This window comes from Canis lupus, chromosome 6 (genome assembly GCF_011100685.1).
Source record: "Canis lupus familiaris isolate Mischka breed German Shepherd chromosome 6, alternate assembly UU_Cfam_GSD_1.0, whole genome shotgun sequence".
Lineage (NCBI taxonomy): Eukaryota > Metazoa > Chordata > Mammalia > Carnivora > Canidae > Canis > Canis lupus.
In genome coordinates this window covers 41,131,330-41,150,724 of record NC_049227.1, presented here as the reverse complement: position 1 = coordinate 41,150,724, position 19,395 = coordinate 41,131,330, and the positions used below count along the sequence as shown (strand labels likewise).

At 39.8% G+C, this 19,395-nt stretch overlaps 1 long non-coding RNA gene across 1 annotated transcript; it reads left to right on the top strand.

Moving 5' to 3' along the window:
- The first annotated feature begins 831 nt into the window (after window positions 1-831).
- LOC119872232 lies at window positions 832-13,363 on the top strand. The gene is made up of 3 exons (XR_005360392.1): window positions 832-912; window positions 5,951-6,067; window positions 13,221-13,363. It is a non-coding gene; the product is annotated as an uncharacterized LOC119872232 (long non-coding RNA).
- The last annotated feature ends 6,032 nt before the right edge of the window (window positions 13,364-19,395 follow it).

Sequence of the window (19,395 nt, the reverse complement as noted above, 5' to 3'; positions counted from 1 at the left end):
CCGGGATCGAATCCCACGTCGGGCTCCCGGTGCATGGAGCCTGCTTCTCCCTCTGCCTGTGTCTCTGTCTCTCTCTGTCTCTCTCTGTCTCTCTCTCTCTCTGTGTGTGACTATCATAAATTAAAAAAAAAATTAAAAAAAAAGAAAAAATAAAAATGCACTTGACGAGATGAGCACTGGGTGTTATTCTGTATGTTGGCAAATTGAACATCATTAAAAAAAAATTTATTATTTAAAAAATAATAATAAAATAAATAAATAAATAAATATTTACTGTTTCCAAAATTAAGATGTAATTTTCAATCTGTGAATACATTTAATGTAGCTCTTCTGACCCCCAAGGAATGTGCTATTAAATATATTATGAATCCTTTACTTGGAGGTGCTTTAATATCTTAGAATATTTAGTTCCTCTGCCACAGTCAGTATCTTTATAGCCTATTAACATATGCATAAACACTAGGTTTGTTCCTGATTATACTAAGCCTATGATGAACCCTTTGTAAACTAGATCACAAACTCCTTATCTATTTTTCCTAGTTCAGGTATTTTATAGTTAGGAAGTTGTTTTTGTTTTTGTTTTTAATGAAAGTAAACTAGCACAAATTGGGTATCTTAAGGGCAGGGGGAGATGTTGGAGTTTGGGGGGATTAACATATCCAGATTTTTTATTTAAGTGATTTGTGGGCAAGATAAGGAAAAGATATATTGGTGGAGTGGATACTTTAGGCAGAAAAATTTGGATGAAATACTATAGGTGAGAATTAGCTTGCTAGCTGATAGGTAACTTCCAGAAAGTTTACTTAGCTGTTAGAACAAGAAGAAAAGCAGTCACTGCAATTCATTCTAACACTGCACTTCCAGGATGGTTATCTCTGGAGAACCTGGGAAGAGAAGAAGAAAGAAACAGGGGTAAGTTATTTTGTATGTCAAATTACTTTGTGCTATCTAATTTTAAAAACAATTGTGGAAATGTACCATTTTCATAATTAAATAGTGACTTACCACTGACTCGGGCAACTCTATAAGCAAGTCAGATCTAATCTTATAATCCTCTTTGTCCAACTCCAAGCCTAAATGCCTGTGAGACCCCCAATCCTTTCTGATTGTTTCCCAGAAGACAAGCCTAGGGCTCTGCATTCTTATCGGCCTGGGTGCTTCTCCATCACCAAGCCCCTTCTCCCCTATTCCTTGTTTTCTATGATCCTTTGAGTGTTTTGACGGCCCACTCTCCATTTTCTGTTGCTATTTCTCTACATCTGCTGCCGCCACCAGCCCTTCCCACCAGCAGATGTCAGTTTCTCTGAGACACCAGCTTCTTTCCCCTCTGCAATATCCATTTCCAGGTCTCCTCTGGCACCATTATTTTCCACCCAGCCTGAAGGACTCTTTCTCTTGCCTTCACCCTCATGCCCTAGCCGTGGAAAGACTCTTATTTCCAAGGGCCAAAGTTCCAGCTACCAATGGCCAGCAAGTCAACTAGATCTCCTTTGATGCAGAAAAAAACAAAGGGGAACATTCAAGTGAGATTTTTGTGAGCCTGCAGGATGCAGACATTGTGGAAAGTAACCATTCTCTCCTCATTCTTGACTCAAAATGGGCAGGGCCTAAGTATGACCTTTAAAGTTCCATATGGCGGGATGCCTGGGTTGAGCATCTGCCTTAGGCTCAGGGCGTGATCCCGGTAGGAGGATCGAGTCCCACATCGGACTCCCTGCATGGAACCTGCTTCTCCCCCTGCCTGTGTCTCTGCCTCTCTCTCTGTGTCTCTCATGAATAAATAAATAAAATCTTTAAAAAAATAAAAATAAAAATAAAATCCCACGTGGCAAGTACCCCTCCCCCATCTGCTAATGTAGTGTTTACACCATAGTTTACCATGTGTGTCAGACACTATGTCTCCTTTTCAGGAAGAAACTATCTGCAAAGGGTTTTGTCTGCCAGAATCTTATGATATTTGAGAATGAATTACAGACTGAACTTGGGCTCTCTATTATTCCTCCTCTCCCACTCACTGTGGATTCAATTCCACAGGCTGTTCTTTCCAGGCTCAGAACTCAGGATACAGGACATTAACATTATTCCATTCCTAGGGAACAGTCTTGTCATTTATGCCAGTGAGGGCACATACTAGGTATGTGTACAGATGTGAGCCTGCATCTGTGGGGAAGAACTTGGTTGGTTCTGTTGATACAAGGGCCCATTGTTAAAGTAAGACACTGGCCTATAGGCTGGGTCTGTAAGGAGAAAGCATCTGTCACTGTAGTGTAAAGCTCCACTGTTGGTCTCGCTTACTGATGACTTCTGCAAGGGGGAAGGGCTACCTTCAAGTTAGCCTGGTCCCCAGTAGATACTGCTATGCTCCTTTCCTATGCCTGTGGGAGAACTTATTAAACATTCATGATACTTTTTTCAGCAGAATCTGAGCACCTTTTATGACTCAGAAAGCTTTAAAAATCAATTAGTACCAACACATAAAATAAAATTGTCATCACAGAAGCAAGTAACCAGGATAATAGCACTCCTTGTATGAATACTTCACATGCTGTTCAAGTTCATTATCAGTAAAACAACTACCTTTTGTAGAGGCATATGATGGGATTGGTGCTTTGTTTAGAGGATTTATACACATTGTTTTGCTTAAATGTTAATTCCTGCAATGGTTCTATGAGAGAAATATTGTCCTCATTTTTAGATGAGCCTCAGAAAAATTTCTCAAAACTGAAAGATTAAGATTATTACCAGTTCAATAATCCATTCTTTCCCCAAATCTTTATTGTACATGTACTGTTTCCAGACAGTCTCACTCCAAAGCTCATGCTGTCCTTACTCTCCTCTTCTGAGTCCCCCAGTCTGGACCTTAGTCTTGTCTCACACCCATAGCCCAATGCCTAGGTACCACAAAGTGGGTGAAGTTTGAGAGGTGAAAAGACAACACAAAGACCAATATAGGCTGCTAGTAATTGAGACTGCACTGATGTTGGCATCAGAACATATGGATAAATCCTGATGCTGAGTAATGAAGGACAAGTCACTTCCCCTCTCTTTGCTTTAGTTTTCTCATCTATCAAGTGAGGCATTTTGGATTTGATGAGCTCTGTTGTCTCTCAGTTTTGACATTCTGGAATCCAGCAAAGTGGCTGGTGGCTTGCGGTTCTAGTCCTGACTTCATTATGGAAGAAGGGAGTGCAGAATTGGAAGAAAGGAGAGGAAAATGAGTGAGTTTCAGGAAGAGGGAGGTGGTGTTATTCTTGACTCACATGTCCTTGCAGCAGAACAGCCACACCTGCAAAAAGAAAAGAAAGAAAAAAAGAAATACAAAAACAGGAAGTCACCAGACAGGCTCCAATATTGGGACCTCCTGCCACCCAGGAGACTTCCAGAGTTTTGAAGGCTCAAGGCCTTTGGATATATTGGGGACTTTCCTAGGGCTCCATTATATCAGTCTGAAGGCTAGACTTCTAGTTCCTCTGCCCAGAGCCCAGGGCATGTGGTGGGAGAGACTCCATGTAGTAGCCTCATGGAAACAGATGCCTACCACCCCATTTCCGGAGAGCTCCCCTCCCCACCTGTGGGAAGGAAGAAGGGTGAAAAGAGTAGGAGACCCAGAGCGGCATCTTCCCATTATGCCTCCACACCAACCTTGGTCACAGTCAGCTTCCTGGCCCAGCCCTGTAGAAGAGAAGACCTCTTTATCACTGTGGGAGCAGCATAGCTGCCATCTTATGACCACAGGTCCTCAAGGCTTTCATGTTCATATCTCCACCCATCCCAGATTCATGAGAACAAGCACCAACCCCCACTGTGGAGAGAAAGCCAGCAGAACCCCTTCAGCAGAAGACCTGGCTAATCTGACACAACTGCTTATAATTGAAAGCATTAACTCAGCACTGAGGCCAAGTTCCCTTAGGGATGTGGAAACCCACAGAGAGAATGAAGAGCACTGTGCTGGAAATCATGGTACCAAGCCAGCACCAGAAAAAGCATACAAGGAGCTGAGTTGAGATACCGGAGCATTTAATTGAAGAATGTAGTTTTCCTTCTGCAGGACTGGGCCCTACACTCAAGGCCAGTAGCAAAGGTCCTGGGAGGAATCCAGTTCATGAAAGAGCACAGTTAGCCCTGCTCAACTTCTTCCCGGGTCCCCTTCTGCTTTTATTGCCACAGCTCTGGAGGGGAAAGACAGGGCAGCCATAGGATGCTGCAGCTGCTAAATGCCTTCTCTTATTACATCCCAGAGCAAGGATAAGGAGAGGGCAATTACTACCAGAGAAATGTGGACCTTGTACCTATGCCCCCTTCTCCTCATTCTGGAAGGGGTAGTGGCAATAGGTGTAAGGAACATCGTGACCTAATTTTGGTAGAGTCTGACTCTCTATGAAAAACAGATCAGGGGAGGGCGAAGTATGTTGGTGAAGAGGGTGGTCAGTACTACCCAGGTGTCAAGGCTTATTTTTCCTCACCTTGATGCAGGTGTCAGTGCTTTTTTTTTTTTTTTTTTTCACACCTTGATGACCCCGAGCCATATATTTGCCACTGCCAACAGCTGTGCTCCCTTAGAACTGGAATTAAGCCAGCCAGGCAGATAAGAGTGGACACAGGTGTAGGGACCGCTGCCAGTTTGGCCTGAAAGCAGATCCTTAGGCTGAGCCAAGAATTTGGCTCAGTGCATCTCACTTCCTTTCAGCCTTCTCTGGAAGAAGGTGACTCATATGCCCAGAGCAAAATTTATCTTTGGATCCCTAGAATTTGACACAGAGTAGGTGCTTGATAAAAGTTAGTTGGTTTTATCCTAAAACGTAGCTATTAAAACAATAAGAAATATTTATTATTTCATATGGTTTCTGTAATTCAGGAGCAGCTTGGCTGAGTGGTTCTGGATTGGATTCTGTCATAAGAACTTCAGGTTGCAGTCAAGATATTGGCTGGAATAGTCATTGAAGGCTTGACTAAATCCAGAGGAGCCATTTTGAAGTTGATTCACTCACACGGCTGGCAAGCTGGTGCTGGCTGTTGGCAGGAGGTCTCAGTATCTCTCTGTGGACCTCTCTTTAGGGCTCCTAGAGTGGCAGCTATTTCTCCCAGGGTAAGTGATCCAAGGAAGAGCATGATCCCAAGAGGAGCAATATATCCACAGTATTCTAGTACTTAGATAAGCTAGTCTTAGTATGGGAAAGAACCAGCAGGCAAGAATCACTGAAGGCCATTTTGGAAGCTGGTGTCCACACTGACATGCAGTTTTTGAATGCCCACTGTGTGAGGGTATTATGTTAAATACTGGGATTCAAAAATTGAGACACCATCCCTACTCTTCAGGAACTCAGAGACTAGTGGGGGAAATCGAAATGTTGCCGAGTACCATAGAATTACTCAGCAGGGGCAACAGCCCAAATTGGGTTGCTTGCCTACACAGCCTCCCTAGCATCCGATCCACTCAACTAAACTTTTTTTTAGTAGAGTTTCCACATTTTGTCAACATACCCAGTGCTTTCCAGGGACATGTGCCTGGCACATGGAGAGTGCTCAATAAATCCAGTTTTACTGTTTTCCTTTTTCTGGACCTGATTCCTGCCTCAGACCCATCTTGTTGGTAGAGGTCCTGATTAGCTTCACTTCCTCAGTTTGCTGACTTGACTCCACCCAGATGCTTTACCATCCACTGTGTACATACTTACAACTCAGGTTAGGAGTCACCTGCCTATACATCATATCTATAGAGCCTCCATTATCTAAATTACTCCCCAACATTCATTCTCCTTTGATAGGTAAAGAGATGCATTGGCATACAGAAGGGCAAGTAACCCAGCTCAAGATCTCTCTGGAAAATTAAGAGAGTTTTACAACAATTATATAAAAATTAATCTCGAGGATCCCCCAAATTCTCATACCTTACTACTTGCCACTGTTTGATTCCCTCAAGAGAAAACCTTTATTTTTCTTTCCATTTTAGAGTATCCTGAAAATTGGTCTGAAAATCTTTCTGATCTCCTGAGAGTGAAACATTCAGCTTACCATCTACCTCCTACTTCCATCACTACCTGAAGACCCCAAAACTCTGACTGTACAGGTACTGAATCATGCATACCCACTGATATATGGGAAAAAGCAAAATAGTGCACCATTTAAGGGAAACCAGTAGCTTGAAAGGAAAAATATCAAATAAATTTCAATAAATACAAAAGTATTTCTGAACTTCCTATTATTTCTCACTAATACAAAAATCCTTTATATAACATTTTTGATATCTCATGGAGATGTCTTTATTACTTTTCTTTTTTTAAGAAATATTTTCTTGATCGCTTTCATTGATGTATTTTTCTTGATGAAACTTATAATCAATTTATCAAATAAACACACATATACCCTTTGAGATTTTAAATTAGAACATTAAGATATTGATCTGTGAAAATTGACAATGTTGAATTTTCCCACCCAGGAACATGATTTATTTCTGAGGGATTATGAGAGCCACAAAGAAGAAAAAATTTAGGTATTTTATTTGCCCCTCCCTGATCCTCAGGACCCAGAATTACCAGGGATATAATAGATAGTCAACAAATATTTGCTGACTCTTTATCTTTATCAGGTTTGAGTGAAATGTAAATGAATTGGGAAGCTTTTTCCTATGTTCCGGAATTTTTAATTGTTTCTTAAATGTTGATGGGGTGTCTGGTTCTGGTGGCTTTTGGCAAAACTTTTATTTATTTATTTATTTATTTGCAAGAGAAACAACATTTAATATAATTTTTAAAAGTAAAAATTAATACAAAAAATACTATTAACAAAATGTCACATCTTAAAATAAAGACAGATCAGAGCCACTGAGTGAACAGTCGGTTGGGCGACTGACACTTTTTTTTTATTCGAGTTCAATTTGCCAATATATACGATAACACCTAATGCTCATCCCATCAAGTGCCCCCCTCAGCGCCTGTCACCCAGTCACCCCAAACACCCGCTGACCTCCCCTTCCACTACCCCTTGTTTGTTTCCCAGAGTTAGGAGTCTCTCATGTTCCGTCACCCTCATAGATATTTCCCACTCATTATCTCTCCGTTGTTCCCTTTCACTATTTTTTATATTCCCCAAATGAATGAGACCATATAATGTTTGTCCTTCTCTGATTGACTTACTTCACTCAGCATAATACCCTCCAGTTCCATCCAGGTTGAAGCAAATGGTGGGTATTCGTCGTTTCTAATGGCTGAGTAATATTCCAATGTATACATAAACCACATATTCTTTATCCATTCATCTTTCGATGGACACGGAAGCTCCTTCCACAGTTTGGCTATTGTGGACATTGCTGCTATAAACATTGGGGTGGGGGATCAATGGGTGGCGCAGTGGTTTGGCGCCTGCCTTTGGCCCAGGGCGCGATCCTGGAGACCCCGGATCGAATCCCACGTCAGGCTCCCGGTGCATGGAGCCTGCTTCTCCCTCTGCCTGTGTCTCTGCCTCTCTCTCTCTCTCTCTGTGTGACTATCATAAATAAATAAAATTAAAAAAAAACATTGGGGTGCAGGTGTCCCAGTGTTTCACTGCATCTGTATCTTTGGGGTAAATCCCCAGCAGTGCAATTGCTGGGTTCTAGGGTAGCTCTATTTTTAACTCTTTGAGGAACCTTAACACAGTTTTCAAGAGTGGCTGCACCAGTTCACATTCCCACCAACAGTGCAACAGGGTTCCCTTTCTCCACATCCTCTCCAACATTTGTTGTTTCCTGTCTTGTTAATGTTCACCATTCTCACTGGTGTGAGGTGGTATCTCATTGTGGTTCCGATTTGTATTTCCCTGATGGCCAGTGATGCAGAGCATTTTCTCATGTGCTTGTGAGCCATGTCTGTCTTCCTCTGTGAAATTTCTGTTCATGTCTTTTGCCCATTTCATGATTGGATTGTTTGTTTCTTAGGTGGTGAGTTTAATAAGTTCTTTTTTTTTATTTTTTTTTATTTTTTTATTGGTGTTCAATTTACCAACATACAGAATAACCCCCAGTTCTTTTTAGATTTTGGATACTAGCCCTTCATCTGAAATGTCATTTGCAAATATCTTCTCCCATTCTGTAGGTTGTCTTTTAGTTTTGTTGACTGTTTCTTTTGCTGTGCAGAAACTTTTGATCTTGATGAAGTCCCAATAATTCATTTTTGCTTTTGTTTCCCTTGCCTTCATAGATGTATCTTGCAAGAAGTTGCAGTGGCCAAGTTCAAAAAGGGTGTTGCCCGTGTTCTCCTCTAGGATTTGGATGGATTCTTATCTCACAGTTAGATCTTTCATCCATTTCGAGTTTATCTTTGTGTGTGGTTTAAGAGAATGATCTAGTTTTATTCTTCTGCATGTGGCTGTCCAATTTTCCCAGCACCATTTATTGAAGAGATGGTCCTTTTTCCAGTGGATAGTCTTTCTGCTTTGTGGAATATTAGTTGACCATAGAGTGGAGGGCCCATTTCTGGATTCTCTATTCTGTTCCATTGATCTATGTGTCTGTTTTTGTGCCAGTACCACACTGTCTTGATGACCACAGCTTTGTAGTACAACCTGAAATGTAGCGTTGTGATGCCCCAGGCTCTGGTTTTCTTTTTCAATATTCCCCTGATATTTGGAGTCTTTTCTGATTCCACATAAATCTTAAGATGATTTGTTCCAACTCTCTGAAAAAAGTCCACGGTATTTTGATAAGGATTGCATTAAATGTGAAAATTGCCCTGGGTAGCACTGACATTTTCACAATATTAATTCTTCCAATCCATGAGCATGGAATATTTTTCCATCTCTTTGTGTCTTCCTCAATTTCTTTCAGATGTGTTCTGTAGTTTTTAGGGTACAGATCCTTCACCTCTTTGGTTAGGTTTATTCCTAGGTATCTTATGCTTTTGGGTGCAATTGTAAATGGGATTGACTCCTTAATTTCTCTTTCTTCAGTCTCATTGTTCGTGTGTAGAAATGCCACTGATTTCTGGGCACTGATTTTGTATCCTGCCACACTGCCAAATTGCTGGATGACTTCTAGCAATCTTGGGTTGGAGTCTTTTGGGTTTCTATGTACAGTATCATGTCACCTGCAAAGAGGGAGAGTTTGACTTCTTCTTTGCCAATTTGAATGCCTTTTATTCTTTTGTTGTCTGATTGCTGAGGCTAGGACTTCTAGTACTATGTTGAATAGCAGTGCTGAGAGTGGACATCCCTGTCGTGTTCCTCATATTAGGGGAAGGGCTCCCAGTGCTTCCCCATTGAGAATGATATTTGCTGTGGGCTTTTCATAGATGGCTTTTAAGATGCTGAGGAATGTTCCCTCTATACCTACACTTGAAGAGTTTTGATCAGGAATGGATGCTGTATTTTGTCAAATGCTTTCTCTGCATCTCTTAAGAGGATCATATGGTTCTTGTTTTTGTGATAGGTATGATCTATCACAAGATTACTTTACGAGTGTTGAAACAGCCTTGCATTCCAGGGATAAATCCCACTTGGTCATGGTGAATAATTTTCTTAATGTACTGTTGGATCCTATTGGCTAGTATCTTGTTGAGAATTTTTGCATCCATGTTCATCAGGGATATTGGTCTGTAATTCTCCTTTTTGGTGGGGTCTTTGTCTGGTTTTGGAATTAAGGTGATGCTGGCCACATAGAACAAGTTTGGAAGTATTCCATCTCTTTCTATATTTCCAAACAGCTTTAGTAGAATAGGTATGGTTTCTTCTATAAACGTTTGATAGAATTCCCCAGGGAAGCCATCTGGCCCTGGACTTTTGTGTCTTGGGAGGTTTTTGATGACTGCTTCAATATTCTCCCTTATTATCTGCCTGTTTAGGTTTTCTATTTCTTCCTGTTTCAGTTTTGGTAGTTTGTGGTTTTAAAGAAATGCGTCCATTTCTTCTAGATTACCTAATTTATTGGTATATCGCTGTTCATAATAAGTTTTAAAAATCGTTTGTATTTCCTTTGTGTATTGGTGGTGATCTCTCCTTTTTCAACCTTTTTTTTATTAATTTGAGTGTTTTCTCTTTTGTTTTTAATAAGGCTGGCTAATGATTTACCTATCTTATTAATTCTTTCAAAAAACCAACTCCTGGTTTTGTTGATCTGTTCCACAGTTGTTCTGGTTTCTATTTCATTGAGTTCTGCTCGAATCTTTATTAACTCTCTTCTGGTGCTGGGTGAAGGTTTTATTTGCTGTTCCTTCTCTAGCTCCTTTAGGTGCAAGATTAGCTTTTGTATTTGAGTTCTTTCCAGCTTTTGGATGGATGCTTGTATTGCGATGTATTTCCCTCTCAGGACTGCTTTTGCTGTATCCCAAAGATTTGAACAGTTGTATCTTCATTCTCATTAGTTTCCTTGAATCTTTTTAATTCTTCTCTAATTTCTTGGTTGACCCTTTCATCTTTTAACAGGATGCTCTTTAACCTCCACGTGTTTGAATTTCTTCCAAATTTCTTCTTTGTGATTGAGTTCTAGTTTCAAAGCATTATAGTCTGAAAATATGCATGGGATGATCCCAATCTTTTGGTATAGGCTAAGACCTGATTTGTGACCCAGCATGTGGTCTATTCTGGAGAAAGTTCCATGTGCACTTGAGAAGAATGTGTATTCAATTGCGTTTGGATGTAAAGTTCTGTAGATATCTGTGAAATCCATCTGGTCCAGTGTATCATTTAAAGCCCTTGTTTCTTGGGAGATTTTGTGCTTAAAATATCTTTCAGTTGTAGAAAGCGCTGTGTTCAAGTCTCCAAGTATAAGAGTATTATTATCTAAGTATGTCTTAACTTTGGTTATTAATTGATTGATATACTTGGCAACTCCCGCATTTGGGGCATAAATATTCATGATTGTTAGGTCCTCTTGTTGGATAGATCCTTTAAGTATGATATAGTGTCCCTCTTCATCTCTTACTACAGTCTTTGGCATAAACTTTAATTTATCTAATATGAGGATGGCTATCCCTGCTTTCTTTTGAGGACCATTTGAATGGTAAATGGTTCTCCAACCTTTTATTTTCAGGCTGCAGGTGTCCTTACATCTAAAATGAGTCTCTTGTAGACAGCAAATAGATGGGTCTTGCTTTTTTATCCAGTCTGAAACCCTGCACCTTTTGATGGGATCTTTAAGCCCATTCATGCTCAGAGTTACTATTGAAAGATATGAATTTAGTGTCATCATAATACCTATTCAGTCCCTGTTTTGTGGATTGTTTCCTTGGATTTCCTCTTTCTTTTACAGAGTCCCCCTTAATATTTCTTGCAAAGCTGGTTTGATGGTCACATATTCTTTCAGTTCCTGACTATATTTATCTCTCCTTCTATTGTGAATGAGAGTCTTCCTGGATAAAATATTCTTGGCTGCATGTTCTTCTCATTTAGGACCCTGAATATATCCTGCCAACCCTTTCTGGCCTGTCAGGTCTCTGTGGAGAGAGGTCTGCTGTTAACCCAATACTTCTCCCCATAAAGTTTAGGGATTTTTGTCTTTTGCTGCTTTAAGGATCTTCTCTTTATCTTTGGAATTTGCAAGTTTCACTATTAAATGTCAGGGTGTTGAAGGGTTTTTATTGATTTTAGGTGGGATCTCTCTATCTCCTGATGTGAATGCCTGTTTCACTTCTCAAGTTAGGGAAGTTCTCAGCTATGATTTGTTCAGATACACTTTCTGGTCCTCTGTCCCTTTGTCCCTTTCGGCGCCCTCGGGAACCCCAATTAAATGTAGATTTTTCTTTGTGAGGCTGTCATTTATTTCCCTTAATCTCTCCTCATGATCTTTTGTTTTTCTCTTTTTCCTCCTCATCCTTCCTTGCCATCAACTTGTCTTCTATGTCAGTCACTCATTCTTTTACCTCGTTAGCCCTCATTGTTAGGACCTCCAGTTTGGATTGCATCTCATTTAATTGATTTTTAATTTTGGCCTGATTAGGTCTAAATTCTGCAGTCATGAAGTCTCTTGAATCCTTTATGCTTTTTTCTAGAGCCACCAGTAGCTTTATAATAGTGCTTCTGAATTGGCTTTCTGACATTGAATTTTAATCCAAATTCTTAACTCTGTGGGAGAGTATACTGTTTCTGATTCTTTCTTTTGTGGTGAGTTCTTCCTTCTAGTCATTTTGCTCGGTGCAGAGTGGCTAAAAACAAGTTGTACTTGATAGAACGCCTCCTAGTGTTTGCTTATGATTTGAATCACCTGTGTATCAGTGGTAATCTGTGGAAAGAAAACAACACAACCATTCCATATTTAGGTAAAGCTGGAATAAGTTCTTTATGAGAATAGTAGAGAAGCAATACCCTGGAAATCAGGAATCATGGGTACTGCCCAACCCTAAATAGAAAAGGTGAATCCTTGTCACAGAGATGAAATCAAAGAGTTGTTTGAACACCTTCTCTGTCATGTACTAGAGACTTGATCTTGGCCAAGTGGCTTAATCTCTCCAACCTTCAGTTTCATTTATAAAATGTAGACAGTAATACCTTTTGTATAAGGTTATTGTGGAAATTAACTGTGTTAACATGTAAAGTTGTGTACAGTTAGTTATACAGAAAAAAAAGAGTGCCCAATAGCTAGTATGACTATTAAGATGCATGGCTAGAGGATCTCTGGATTTAGTGAGATAATGGGAAGAGTTAATTTTTAAAGTTATTCTTGGAGACTCAGAATAAAGATCTTTCATCTTACAAAGACTCCAGAAACTAGTTTTCAAGACTGGCAAATTAATGTGAATTCATGATGTAGCAAGAGAAATGGGTTTCCAACAATCCTGGAGATGAAGGCAGTGGAGCTCACTATACTGGCTCTTTATATGAGGATAAAGTAACTTAAAGAATGCTCATTGCATTCTCTGTACATGTACAGATTTTTCTATTGTTACCTGGTTCTCTAGTGAGAAGTTGGAGAGTGTGCAAAAGCCATAGGATAGTATTTATGAAATAATATTGAGGAAATTAAAGTGTTAATGACTAGAGCCAATATTAAAATGGTTGAGAGTAAGTCAGTTACCTAATCTCTGTAAATGGTCAAGTTGGGTCCAGGAAGGCCTCCTGCAAAGGTGGAGAATATAATCAATCAGCTAGCAGTCATGAGTGACTGGGAGAAGAAGAGTTCATTGAGAAGTTTTGAGGGAGAACTGATTCAGCAGAAAATGAGTTCAGTTTGAGAAATAGAGTAAAATAAAGATAAAGTTATTTTTGGCTTGAGGTAAATGGGTTGTCAATTTATTTGTTTAAAATGTATTTTCTAGGGCACCTGAGTGGCTCAGTCAGTTGAGTGTCTGCCTTCAGCTCATGTCATGATCGCAAGGTCCTGAGATCAAATCCCACATAAGGCTTCCTGTTTAGCAAGTGGGAGTATGCTTCTCCTTCTACCCCTCCCCCCTGCTCATGCTCTCTCTCTCTCAAATAAATAAATACAATCTTAACAAAAATAAAATAAAATGTATTTTCTAGCTATGAGCACATTCTCTTTTAGGGTGCAAATCTATAAAACAAATGGGATCATGTCTGTTTAATTCTCTTCATGGAGTATCCAACATGAAAATGACTTTCTAAATGGTAATGATAAAAGAAAGAGAATAATAGAAATGATTAGCAAAACAACATCATGTTTCATGTATTTATTGAATTGAAATAAACTCTAGAAAGGCTTCATCCCCTACCACCCCTCTTTTTTTAAGTTTTTATTTATTTAAGCAATCACTACATCAAATATGGGGTTCAAACTCACTACCCCAAGATCAAGAGTCGCATACTCTTCCAACTGAGCCAGCCAGGCACCCCTCAGCCTCATTCTTCTGTTCAAGGCCTGTTACAGCATGAGTGGCTTTGGTCAAATACAAGGCCATCTGGACATCTTCTGGCCATAGTGTTGCCATTAGTACACTCAGAAAACCTGGGTATATCTCTACAGTCCTCACCAATCCCATCAGCTTTGCCTTCACAGAATGTGCTGAAAAGTATGGACTTAGGAGGCTCTGGAGCATCACAGCCTACACACTTAACAACAGAACACCACTAGTGGCAGCCCATGAAAACTTTGAAGACACATCTACACATGAGATTAGAAACTTACTTTCTTCTTCTCAGTTCAAACCTAGCCAGATGGGGCAGGGGGGGCATATTCACCAAGATTAGGGCAGAGTTGAAGATTATTGTGGGATGCTTTGTTCGAAGTGAAGAGAATACTAGTTTAACTTCTTTCACCCACTAGACCAGGAAAAATATCCAGTCTCATAAATATTAGTTTTTCATTTCTTTGCAGAATTAGACAATAACTATTTCTTGATTGGCAAAACGAGTTAGTCTCAAGTTCACCACAGCAAGCCAGTAATCTTGTATAACATATTGTCAGATGGAAAACTGTATTTACTAGGTTTCTAGAAAATGCATAGTTTCCCCAGATTTTGTTCAATAATTTGCCTTAACAGCCCATCTCAAGTTTCAAATGAGAAATTATTGAATATCAGAAGCCATCAATTTTCTTCATGTTCAGGTTGTTGACTCTCATGTTACATCATTTAAATCGTTATGTCCCATGCTTGGTGCAATGCTTCGTGAGTCCTGGCATAGGATGATGATCCATTCCAATTTACTGTGAACTGTACAAGGTTACACTATCCACTCAGAAGTACTCCAGGTTGAGAAAGAGGAGCCCTCTTGTACTGTTGGTGGGGATGCAAACTGGTACAGCCACTCTGGAAAACAGTGTGGAGGTTCCTCAAAGAGTTAAAAATAGAGCTACCCTACAGCCCAGCAATTGCACAAGTACCCCAAAGATACTGATGTACTGAAATGCTAGGACACCTGCACACCAATATTCATAGCAGCAATGTCCACAATAGCCAAACTTAGAAGGAGCCACAACGTCCTTTGATAGATGAATGGATAAAGAAGATGTGGTATATTACTCATCCGTTAGAAAGGATGAATACCCACCATTTGCTTTGACATGGATGGAACTGGAGGCTATTATGCTGAATGAAGTAAGTCAATCAGAGAAGGATAATCATCATATGGTTTCACTCATACATGGAATATAAGAAATAGTGAAATGGATTATAAGGGAGGGAAGGAAACTGAGTGGGAAAAATTAGAGAGTAAGACAAACCATGAGAAACTCTTAACTGTGGGAAACAAACATAGGGTTGTGGAAGGGGTGGTTGGTGGGGGGAATGGGGTAACTGGATGATGGGCACTGAGGAGGGCACTTGATGGGATGAGCACTGGGTGTTATAATATGTTGGCAAATTAAATTTAAATTTAAAAAAATAAGTACTCCAGTTTGAGAAATAAATTATATGTCACCTTTTTAAAAATTTAAATTTTTCTCTGCTAAAAATGAATTAAAATCCTCAGACCTGATACTGTCTTATGCTTCTGCTTCCTTGGGCATCCATGACACAACACTATAGTTTCTTGAACTATATAAAGTATAGTTTGAGGGATCCCTGGGTGGCTTAGCAGTTTAGCGTCTGCCTTTGGCCCAGGGTGCAATCCTGGAGTCCCGGGACCGAGTCCCAAGTCGGCCTCCTGGCATGGGGCCTGCTTCTCCCTCTGCCTGTCTCTCTCTCTCTCTCTTTCTCTGCCTATCATGAATAAACTAATAAGTAAATCTTTTAAAAAAATATAGTTTGAAGTATACATATGTTTCTCCAATTACCTGGTGTCTGCAGGACCAGCAGAAGTTTGAATTTAAAGGTCAGAGGTTATGATCCCTTACTGCAGAAGTTTCCCAGGAAGCCATCCAAGTCATGAGCCCAACACTAGCACCACCAAACCCATTGGCTCTCAGAGATATCACCTGTGGTGTAGGAGTTTATCAATCCAGCAGTGAGTCTTTTAAAACACTATAAAATTATCGGAAGCATGATGCAATATTATCAGAAAGTTTCAAAATAAATCACAAACATAAAGCAACTCATCCTTTTGGCATGTTAATTCCAGTCTTTGCACACCCATCATCATTTACAAGGCTACTATCCCGGTACAAAAACCATCTATACCCTAGGTGGTTTTGTTTTGTTTTTTTGTTTTTTTTTTTTTCATTTCACTTTAAATAGGAAATAAAGATTTCTCATATTAATGCTTAATTTTTGTACTTATTTTTAATGATTGAAAATATCTTTTTGTGCTTATAGGTTATAATTTAATACACTATTTCCTCATTGTTTTAATATTTGGCAGTTATAAGCAAGACTTTAAGAAACACCTTTACATATAAATACTTCGATTATATTGTCATTCCAATAAACACCCAGGAATTTGAATTGGAGGCTAAAGAGTACACATACATATTTATATAATTTCACTATATACAGCCACATTGTTGTCTAAAAGAGGAAACCATGCCCACCCTGTCTAAGGGACTCTGGGAATGACAAATATTCTTAGAAACTGAGCGTCTATAAGGTATGGTTGAAAGAGCATAAGCTTTGGAATTATTAAAACCTGTAAGCCAAATCCTACTACACCACTTACTAATTATGTGTCCTCAGAAAGTAAAGCAACCTCTCTTAGCATCACTTTCCTCATTAGAAAATGGAAATTATAGTACATATTTCATAATAACAGCAACTGCCATTTGTTGAACATATATTCCACACGCATTCTTCATTTAATTCAGTCTCTAGGCTTATTATAAGAATCAAATGGAGTATCTTATGTAAAACAGCTAGCACATTGTAGGTAATCAATAACATGCAGGGACCCTTTCTTTCTATGGAATAGAAATGAACATTTATCATAGTTTCAAAAGTGAACTCTCTCTTGTTGAGGGGTCAGCTGCCTCCCATAAGCATGAAGACTTGGCCTGAGGCTGGGATTTCAGAGGCAAGTGTGCCTACAGGTACCATCAGATCCCCTTTTGGTTACCAGTGAAGAATTGCCAAGGTGAGTGAGGCTTTGAGTGAGTGAAGCTACCCACTCCTTACACACCTAAGTTAGTGGACTATTATCACTGACTATGGTTAGCTCTACCTTCTCCTCCTTAAAAGCCTATGCCAGCAACATTATTGGGCCCTCGATGACCCTCCAATGGCAAAAGGTTGAGATCTCTGTTACCCTTATCAGCAGTACAAGGAGTAAAGTTCCTCTTCTTGGACAGCTGTGGTTTCATCTCCTCCCTTATGAATAAAATGGGTATAAACACTCAGAATCTCCTTCCTTCTGCCTCAGGTCAATCTTGCCTTTCTTTGTGTTACTTTTGCTTCCTCTGGTCTAAATGTATCAAAGGAGGAAGGCATGATCCTTGATGGCACTCAGATACCATCACCTTTCCCCTTCCTTCTTTCTCCAAGCTCCAAGAAATATCAGAGGAACTATGAGCAGCCCATAAAGCACTGTCCTTAACTCTACTTTCATCTCTAGCCTCTACTCCCCATAGTTTGATATCATATCTATAGGAGTAGAGCCTAGAGAGCAATAAAACTAGACTGGTGTTTAGTGCTTGCAAATGAACCACCCTGTTATTTTAGGGTCTTCTTGCAACATTCATCAGTCACATTCCAGGTGACTCTCCTCTCCTCAACTCCCAAATCCCCTCAGGAAAAGCATCATAATTCAGCAGCAAGGAAAAATGAATGACAATTTCTCCATTCGCAGAATGTCCATTAATTCTTCCCTCCCTCTTTCTCTCTTCCTATTTTTAGGATCTAGTTTTCCTGCTGCTTGATTCCTCAGAGTTCGACCAAACACTCTATACTGTCACACTCTATACCTTTGTTCATGCAAGTCCCTTCACTTACAATGTCCTTCCAGAAAATGGCAGAATTTACCATTATTTTCTCACAATTTCTTATCACATTATGCATGCTCTATCATGGCATTTACCCATTACAGGATTCAGTTGGGTGTGTATATGTTTGTCTCTCCACTAGACAGGAAGCTTCCTGGGACTCTCTTATTCATCTTTTTTTTTTCTTACAGTGTCTCAAAATGTGTCTTATGCAATTCAATAAATATTTAATATCCTTGAGGTATCTCAATGATATCTAGTATCCTTCATGAGTTTCCTGAACTGGTAATGTCCCCCTATCCATATTCTTTGCTTTAATTGAAATAGGAGGAGACTATATTCTTAAGAGCTTCTCTTCTGTAGTTCCTTAATCCTTGTATATCTCAGATTTATATTTTCAGTGCCTGCCATAGTACTTAACACATAATGCATGCTCAAGAAATAGTTACTAAAATAAACTGAAGTATTGCAAATAAATATCAAGTATATACTATGCATAGGTCATGTGTAGGTCACAGATTCTTTCCATAGAGCAACCCTTCATATTGGTTCTCTACCTCTAGTTCTCAGCCTTTCCTCAACCTATGATCCTAGGAATAAAAACTCTGGACTCCACTTAGCCCCTATTTTAAGATAAATTTCTCATTTCCCAATTCTAGTTCTTTCCCTGTCCTAGAAAATCTCCTGCAGATATACCTCTCAGATCTTTCGTGCCCCCTTCAATCACCTTTTTCTTCACCTTCAAACTGGCTTCAGCTCATCTTCCCAAGATCAGGAATTCTTCTCTTGGAAGAATTCTTCTCTTGGGATCCTCCTCCTGCCTCTCTAGGGATCAACTTCATGCCAACCATTCATATTAGTGCACCTACACAAGTTTTCAGGTCAAAGATCTACCCTTTTTCTTTCTGGATCAGAAGGACAGAGGCCAGACTGAGTGGAAGAGAGCCTTCCTCTTACACAATATGCAAGTAGGATTTTGTAGAGAACTTTGCTTTATGACTGGAGACATTATCATGGAGGGAATGGTGAACATTTCCCCAAAGACACCCATGAGACTCTGTAGGTTGAAACCTCCCCCACTGGCCCCTCAAATTGTTCATTGCACTACCTATTTGAAAACAGAAAATAGGATCTTCCAAATAGGGTTGACTTCTTCCATTCTGATCTCAGGAGGAAGGTAATTCTTCTAGAAAGTTCCCTGAGGTGAATTTCAGTTTCCAAAGCTACTTTCCTTTTAAATCCCTCTGGCAATTCTGGACTTTCTCTTGCTCACTTCCCTTGTCTAAGAAGTTTCAGAAGGACAGAGACCAGACTATGACAGGGGCTTCCAGTTTAGAAGTAAAAGTAGGGAACGAGAAATAGAGGATTAGACCAATGAAGCCAATTTTTCTAGAAGATAAAATTACTGCAGAGAAGGAACTCATTTTGATTTTACAGTTGACATTTTCTTTCTTCTTCTCCAGAGTTACCCTTTCCATATTGTGTACTTTAGCCTTGAGTGGGGAGATGGCCCCCAAAACTACCTTTGAATTGGATTTCAAGTTCACCCAGAGTGTCTGACCTATGACTCTCTTAGATATGCGAGAACAAAGTACTGACCACTGCTTGAAGGCCTGGAACTGGGCTACAGAACATCACCATTCCACTCACAGGGCATGATCTTGTGCTTGATCAAGCAGTGAGGGCAA